Raw genomic sequence first — 8041 nt, 5'->3', positions numbered from 1 at the left:
AAAAATATTCTGTTAGTTATATGCTATCCCTCTTTAATAGTTAGAGATAGAGATAGACTTCTCTGTAATAGTTATGGATTGAGTTAGGCTTCTCTGGTATACAGTACCCTAGCTCTACTAATATAGTTAATTTGTATGCAATTTTCAGAAAGAAAATGGAAGGAGAAAATCAGGCAAATGATACTTCTATCAAAGTAAAGGTGGAAAAACCAGAAGATCAAAAAAAAGAAGTTGATTTCATGGATGACTCTTTGGATGAACAGTTTATAGAATGTTTGGAACAAATGGAATCATGTACTAATAATTATGAGGAAATTCCGGACAATATTATGTTAGAAATTTTATTAAATTATGAAAAAGAATCAGAGGAATAAATTTATATTTAATAATTTCAAATTGTTTGAGACAATATTCATTTTTATATGTAATTCATAAAGTATTACCAAAAATGTTTAAAATATAAAGTGAGACTTATAGTATACTGTTCAACTATTTTTCTGTTACATAGTAAGTTTACTCATAGTTACTACCTTTCTCACACTATATTATCTCCTATGTATATTTTACACCTCTTTTTCATAAGGGAGCAGGATAGACTACTCATGATCCCCTAGAAATTCGCAGGGAGTGCTTATAAGATCTGTTTCTCCTTTCCAGACAGACTATGTTATGAATTCCATATACCACAAAAAATACAATAACAACATGCAAGATATCTACAGAGGAGATGGTGTACATTAAATTAAAGTCTCTGCATTGGTACCTACATGTAGGTACTTACAAAAAAAAAAAAAACAATTAATAAACATACAATTTTTTAAAGTGATTATTTTTCCAAAGTACCCTCCTTGGAGCGCTCCCCGGTGCGCCCCCCGGTGCGCTACCGGGCGCTTCCCCCGCGAAAAACGCAAAAAAATAATTTTTTTGAAGGCCCCGCGGGGCCCTTTAATGGCCCCCATATCAAACCTAGGGGGTCAGGGGGGGTCTACCCTACCCCCTTATGGTCAATTCCCCCCTTTGTTTTTGCCACCTCTTATGACTAGATTTTACCGATAGACAAGATGGCGGCCGCTCCGGACTGTTTAGAATGTTTACAGACAACTGAGAGCCAATCAGCTTTCTGCGCGCAAGTCGCGTGTCGTGCCTGGAGCGCTCACTGGTGCGCGTACCGGAGCGCGGCTACAGATATATATATTTTTTTGAACGTTAATTTCTCAAAATCCACTGAAGCACATATCTTGAGACATAGCAAAGGCACATCGGGCTACCAGTCCCTACAATTTTGCCAAGTTTGGTGGAAATCCATTCAGCCGTTCGGGCTAAAAGTGAAATCGACCGCCCTATGGAAATTAACATGGGGAAAACGTGTTTTGGGACCCCCCTTTTATCTCGGCCCCCGCTTAATGTATCCCCCCCAAACTTTCAGGGAAGGACCGGAACCCCGCGAGGCCATTTTCAGGAAATTTTCAGGCAGATTCGTCAACCGGCGCCAAAGTTATTCCAAATAGAATTTTGAGATTTAACATTGAAAAAAATCCTAACTATAACTACCTACTGGCGACCGCCAGTAGGTAATATATATATATATATATATATATATATATATATATATATATATATATATACAGAGTTGGGACTTAGTTTCTATAAGAAAAGCGTTTTTTGGGTTGGCTTATAACTTTGGGGGATTTAACAAAATGTTCCCAAAAAAGTGGCCCAGTTTTTCTTGTTCTGCATGGAAAGTTCCAGAGTGATTTTTCAAGTGGGGGCCGAGAAAAAGGACGGATTAAAAAATATGCATTTCCCTTAGGAATTTTGAACACAACTACAGGCCGAACTGCTGGATGGAGCCAAATTTGGCAGAGAAGTAGCTCTTGGTCCAGAAAGAGCCCTTTTTATGAATTGGTGTAAATCCAGTAGGTAGTTGCAGTTATTAAAGGAATAGCAAAATTGTACATCTAGTGATGCGGCCCCACCCCAGATCCCCCATGGTGGGTCCATGAATTCACATGCCACTAGCAATGCCATGATTGGCTGACCACAACCTCACCGGGAGGTTGCAGCCACCCATTTTAGGTATCAGGGAATGGTCCTGGGGCCTTAAAATGTATCTGCAAAATAATTAAAGGGGTCTGGGTAGAGGTACCCTGGCCCTATCGGCGTCTTAGAGGAGTGTCAGAGGGACCCTCGTTGGGTACAAAATTGAATTAAACATTTTTATTTTCACTTTGGGAATCTGCGGTTCCCCGAGAGGCCCAATGCGGCCCCCATGTAAATCTGCAATAGATTCAAGAATCATGAAAAAAAACACTTTAAGACCCACTCAGGCACCCACACAGGTACTTCACATCCATTTAAAGATCTGCATATGCATTCACCCAATCACTCACAAACCTATGCAGGCATTCATACACCCACTCACAGAGCCATGCAGGCACTCACAGACTCACTCACAGACTCACATAGGTATTCACACACCCACTCATAGACCTACGCAGGCATTGATATACCCACTCTCAGATCCATGCAGGCAGTTATAGATGCACTCACATACCTATTTCAGCACTCACACACCCGCTTACAGACCCATGCAGGCAGTTATAGACCCACTCACATACTTACATTGGCACTCGCACTCCCACTCACAGACCCATGCAGGCACTCACACACCCACTCACAGACCTATGCAACCGCTTAGAAACCTGCTCACAGACCCATGCAGGCACTTGAACACCCATTCACAGACCCACTCAGGCACTCACACAAATACTGGCAGACCCACACACCCACTCACCGACCCACACAGACACTCACAAATGCAATCACAGACCCACACAAGCACTCACACACCCACTCACATACCGATGAAGGTACTGATAGACCCATTCGCAGACCAATACAGGCACTCACAGACCCACTCGGATACGCACGCAGGTACTCACACACCCACTCACAGATTCACACAGGAAGTCTCACACCCATTTACAGACCCATACAACCATTCACACACTCACTCACAGACCCACACATACACTCTCACACCCACTCACATACCCACACAGAAACTCACAAATGCAATCACAGACCCACACAGGTACTCACACACCCACTCACATACCCATGCAGGTACTGATAGACCCATTCACAGACCAATACAGGCACTCACAGACCCACTTAGATATCCATGCAGGTACTCACACACCCACTCACTGATTCACACAGGAAGTCAAACACCCATTTACAGACCCATGCAACCATTCACACACTCACTCACAGACTCACACATGCACTCTCACAAGTACTGACAGAATCACACAGGCACTCCCAGACCCACTGACAGAGCCAGAAAAGCAATCACACACCCACTCAAAAATCCATACAGGCACTGACACAACCACACAGGTACTCATAGATCCACTCACAGACCTATGCAGGTACTCACATTGCCACTCACAGACCCATGCATCCACTTACACATCTATTTACAGACTGACAGAGGAACACTCACACCCACTCACAGGCCCACACAGGCACTCACACACCCGCTCACAGTTCTATGCTGGCACTTTTACATCCACTTGGAGACCCACACAGGCACTCACACATCTACTCATGGACCCATGCAGATTCTCACACACCCTCTTACACACTCACACAGGCACTCACAGTCCCACTCATCCACTCACACACTCACTTACAGACTTATGCAGTCACTCATAAAGACCCTCATATACCCATGCACGTACTCACACTCGTACTAGCAAACCCATGCATCCACTTATGCACCCACTTACAGGCAGGACTCGAGTCGGGGGTACACATTAGTAGACGGCGTCCACCCACTCTTTTCACAGGGTGGACGCTGTCCACCCTGCCAAGAAGTTGACCCCCACTCTAAAATATGCTAAACACGTCCCAGTGTAATTTTGAGGCAACAGTATTCATTTAGCAGCGCCTGCTCGTTATCTGCTTTCCTTCCGAGCAGCAACGTGCAGACGGGGGAGGGGGTTTTGTCATTTAAGACTCCAGCTGGGCCATAACAAAGGCCAAACTTAATGGGCCATTTGGTCTCCTTTTGTCCGAGTATTCAGGGTGGGGCCTACCTGTAGCCTCACACCTAGATGTAAAGGCAGAGGAAGGGAAACAAAAGCAGCAGCTTATTAACACTTCAAAGGCACATAAGAGATGCAAAATTTTAACTTTGTTGGAACCCCTATATATAATAGATATTCATGCACTGTAAGAATGTCAGATGGGTTACTCTGTCCCAGTGCAAAATAACAATTTAGATACCAGTATGTTTTATTTGTTTTACAGCACTATTCATCCCAATATAGGGTGACAGATCACATTACAGCAAAAATACACATTATATTGACAATAAAGCACATAAGTTTGTAAATCATTGCACAGGCTGTGTCACATAAGGCAGTGAGGGTTACTGGGTGTAGGAGTCAGATAGCATTCTTCAGAGATCACTCTGCTATATTAGAACTGCGTGTAACAAAAGGATCTCTGTGTTCAAAGCAGTAACCCACTTACTTACCGATCAACATAAAATAAAATCTCCCATCTGCAAGTTACATGATGTGTTTTACCGGAGGTGCATTAACCCTGCATGCTCCTTTAAGTCAAAACTAGGACTAGACAAAAACAGATCTTTCCTTTATATGTGTGTACCACCATGCAGGCAAAGCAATCACATCTACATGGAAATGTGCTGCACATGGAATATTACGTCTGGTTAGGCTGGCAGCATAGTTAGTTTGTCAATACTTGGGTAAAGGAACCTGCCCCACGAGGATATGTCACTTCCTGTGCTGTCACTTCCTCCAATGTTATGCACCATGATGTCAATTTCTGTGATACTACCTAACTTGGAGAGTCCCCCGACTTCTTTTTTAGGACTTGTGCCCTGCTTACAGGCACACACAGGCATTTACAAATCCACTCAAAGAGATATGTGGGCACGAACAGACCCACTCACAGAGTCACACAGAAACTCACACACCCACAAACCCATTCACACACCCAGGCAGACACTTACAAACTCACTCACAGACACACTCAAACTCACACACTCACTCACAGACCCAGTCAGATGCTCAAACACACATTGATGCAGCCACTAGCTCATCCAGGCACACACCGATACAGGCACTAATTTACCCAGGCAAGCACTGATACAGCTTCTCACACACCTAGGCATGCACACTCATACAGGCACTGACATACCCAGGCACACACTGATACAGCCTCTCACACACCCAGGCACACACATTAATACAGGCACTAACATACCCAGGCACACACCAACAAAACTACTGATGCACCCAAACACTGATACAATCACACACTCAGCTAAACACCGGTATAGCCTATCAAACACCTGTACACACACAGATACATGGTGTATATTTAACAAGGACCCCCTGAGTTAATAGAATATAGATTCCTAGACCAGGGAAAAACAACTGTTTGATATTTAACAATCTAGGCAACCATAAGTGACAATCAAAGAAATATTCATAAATGGAAGGAGATTAAGCTACAAAATGTTTATACAGTAAACAATTTATTGAAGATAAAAAAGAACAATATCGCATTTACAAATTTAATATATACGTTTAAAAAAGTGTAGTTGAACAAACTAAACTTAAAACAGCAATGTATAATCACATGACATAAATCACAATGCAAATGAAAACATATATAAAGTTAAAAAACACTGGGAGTGGCAGATTGGTACTCTACGAGCGTTTCGGCGGCCAGCGCCTTCTTCTGGAGTAGCCACAAGGATTTTAAAAGTTGTTGTCAAATGATGAATCGAAAATACTTTTCTTTCTTAATTTCTTTAAAGAACGGTCCTAGCTGACTGGTAACGAGATTATGCTGTGTAGATATAACTTGTAAGGCTCAATGGCGACGTCTAGTCAAGATAGGACATTAGTATCTTATTTCCTAGATGGACGGATTCCAAACAGGAAATTATCACGCTGTAAGGGACAATGATTAAAAACTAGTCCCGCCAACCGGAACCTCTTATTCATTCAAGTGAAGCATATACTTGATTACTTGATAGATAGCGGGATCCCCCTGATGTGCACTTTCTGCCTGTGCACGCTTGCACAAACCTCGAGTCCCGCCGCCGGAAGTAGGGAGCCCTGTTGAATCTTTTTGGACAGGGAGTTATTTTAACTATCAACTAATCATCTCAATTGGAAGAGGAACCACCCTATTAGAGGGTCTTGCTCTACCTAAAATCTCCACATCAGGGGGATCCCGCTATCTATCAAGTAATCAAGTATATCCTTCACTTGAATGAATAAGAAGTTCTGGTTGGCGGGACTAGTTTTTAATCATTGTCCCTTACAGCGTGATAATTTCCTGTTTGGAATCCGTCCATCTAGGAAATAAGATACTAATGGACTGGAAGGAGGCCACAATAAGACCAATTTTAAAGAAACCTTCAGCTGACTCTAAACAACTCTCAAACTATCGGCCTATCGCTCTTCTGCCCCTATTTGGAAAAGTCATGGAATCACAGATAAACAAACAACTTTTAACTTACTTAGAGACAAATAGACTTCTGGACTCCTCCCAATCGGGATTCAGGGCATCCCATAGCCCCGAGACTGCCTTGCTTGAATTGTTGATAATGTTAGAATGACTCTAGACTCAGGACAGTCTGCCATATTGATCCTGCTTGACTTGTCCGCGGCCTTCGACACCATCTCATATCTCATTCTCCTAGAACATCTTACGGAGATTGGTGTTGAGGGCCCTGCGCTCCTCTGGATTAAAAGCTATCTAACCAACAGAGGGTAAAGGTCCAAGTAGGAACATATTCCACCAGCTATCTGGATAATGATAAGGGTGTACCTCAGGGGTCAATATTGAGCCCTACGCTCTTTAACTTATATGGAACCGTGTCCTACACCGATGATACACAATTACTGATCACTGTCGACCAGGATCCAGACGAAACCAAACGGAGGTTCAAAAATTGTATGGTTGAAATCCATAACTGGATGACCAACAACTTCCTGATGCTAAATGCTAGCAAAACTGAGATCGTGCTTTTTGGAAAGGCTGACAAGATTTGGACAAAAGAATGGTGGCCAACAACACTGGGACCCTGTCCCTCTCACAAATCCTCAGTTAGGAATCTTGGGGTAATAGTCGACAACAGGTTGTCCATGACTGAGCATGTCAACAAAGTAGTGCACACCAGCTTCGGCCTCATGCGCAGTCTGAAGAAAATGTTCAAATGGATTCCCCTTACGTCGCGCATGCCTTTAGTACAAGGTCTCATTGTCAGCCGAAGAGATTACGGGAATGCCTTGCTATCCTCCATTAACGAAAATCTTCTGGCTCGACTACAGGTACTACAAAACACTGCGGCAAGGCTTGTGCTCAACCTTCCCCCCCCCCCGCACTCCATCACTGCCCTGTCTCAAAACTTTGCACTGGCTCCCAATAAAGAAGCGCATAAAATTCAAACTATGCTGCTTAGTCCATAAAACCATCTATGGACATGGACCGATTTACCTGGAAAAAAAGCTCAAATTCCATAACTCGGCTAAAACACTCAGGTCTACCAGCAAACTACTTCTAACTGTTCCCATGGTCCGCACAGTTAGAAATGGCGATAGGGCATTTAGTAAAACAGCTCCTGAAGCCTGGAACACCCTGCCCCTCCAGATCAGGACAGAACCCAGCCATCTGAGATTCTGGAAGAACCTTAAAACCTGGCTCTTTTAGCCACTGGCCCACTGTTCCTGTCTTGTGGATCTGTGATGGAGGATCTGCTAGCGCTCTGAGACCTTCAGGTGATTTATGCGCTATATAAATGCATTTTACATTACATTACATTACATTGACATGCCCAGACACACACTGCTACAGCTACTGACCCATCTAGCCACACTCCGATACAGAAACTGACATACCAGGCACATACTCATATGGCCAATAACATACCCAGTCACATTTCATACAGCCACTTAAACATTCAGCCAAACATTGATACAGCCTCTCA

Source organism: Lissotriton vulgaris, chromosome 9 (genome assembly GCF_964263255.1).
Source record: "Lissotriton vulgaris chromosome 9, aLisVul1.2, whole genome shotgun sequence".
NCBI classification, from domain to species: domain Eukaryota; kingdom Metazoa; phylum Chordata; class Amphibia; order Caudata; family Salamandridae; genus Lissotriton; species Lissotriton vulgaris.
The sequence above is the reverse complement of the archived record's forward strand: the minus strand, read 5'-3'. Positions refer to the sequence as shown.